Genomic DNA, 1,127 nt, shown 5'->3' on the forward strand with positions numbered 1-1,127 from the left:
ACTGTTCGTGCCAAGCTTTGTGCTTTTTAACAGTCTCCTGCAAAATGACTTTTATAGCCTTATTCGCAGCTTCTACAGCCCCGTTTGCTTGTGGACGATAGGGTGAGGACTTATGATGTTGAATTTTCTTTTGCTTCAGCAGGTCAGAAAATTCACTTTGAAAGTGAGACCCATTATCCGTGATGATCTCGAACGGTGTTCCATACCGACAAAGGATGTTAGTACGGACAAACTGTGCTGCCTTCTTGGCATTTAAAACTGAATAAGAGGCTGCCTCGATCCACTTAGTGAAATAATCTACAGCAACCAGGATGAATTGATGGCCGTTAGAGGCCTTCGGGTGGATTTTTCCGATCACGTCTATGCCCCAAGTTGCGAAAGGCCATGGTGAAGCAATAGGATTCAAATTGACCGGAGGTTGTCTTTGCAGCTTAGCAAAAATTTGACATTTGTGGCACTTCTGCGCATGCCTCACACAATCTGCCTTCATGGTTGACCAGTAATAACCCAGGTTCACAATTTTTCGAGCCAAGGCTATCCCGTACATGTGTGGACCAGATTCCCCATTATGTAAGGAATCCATGATGGCTTGAGCTTCTCCCTCATCAACGCACCTTAGGTGCAGACCTTTCCAACTTCTCTTGTACAGAACTCCCCCAGTAAGGAAATATCCGGATGCTAGCTGTCTCAATGTCCGTTGATCAGTTTTGGTAGATCCCTCCGGGTAGGCTTCATTCTGAAGATAATTCTGTATATCCCAATACCAGGGCTTGTCATCGACCAAATTCATGATATGTGCTGGCTGTTTCTGTAGCCGCACTGTCAGAGGTCGAACGACTCGGTCTCCTTCTACATTGACCATGGAGGCTAAAGTAGCCAGAGCATCTGCGAACTGATTTTTGGCTCGCGGCAAGTAGTGGAAGGATAAATCCTCAAATTGCTGAGCCAATTCGTCCAAGCGTTGTAGGTAAGGAACCAAACGCTCTTCTTTAATTTTCCATTTTCTTAGAGCTTGAGAGACTATCAGATTGGAATCTCCAAAAACCCTAAGGATTTGTATTTCTTTCTCCAGGGCCACTTCTAACCCCTTGATGCAAGCTTCATACTCGGCTTCATTGTTGGTACAG

The sequence above is a fragment of the Jatropha curcas genome, chromosome 5, assembly GCF_041381405.1.
Source record: "Jatropha curcas cultivar XTBG-Jc1 chromosome 5, XTBG_Jcur_1.0, whole genome shotgun sequence".
Taxonomy (NCBI): domain Eukaryota; kingdom Viridiplantae; phylum Streptophyta; class Magnoliopsida; order Malpighiales; family Euphorbiaceae; genus Jatropha; species Jatropha curcas.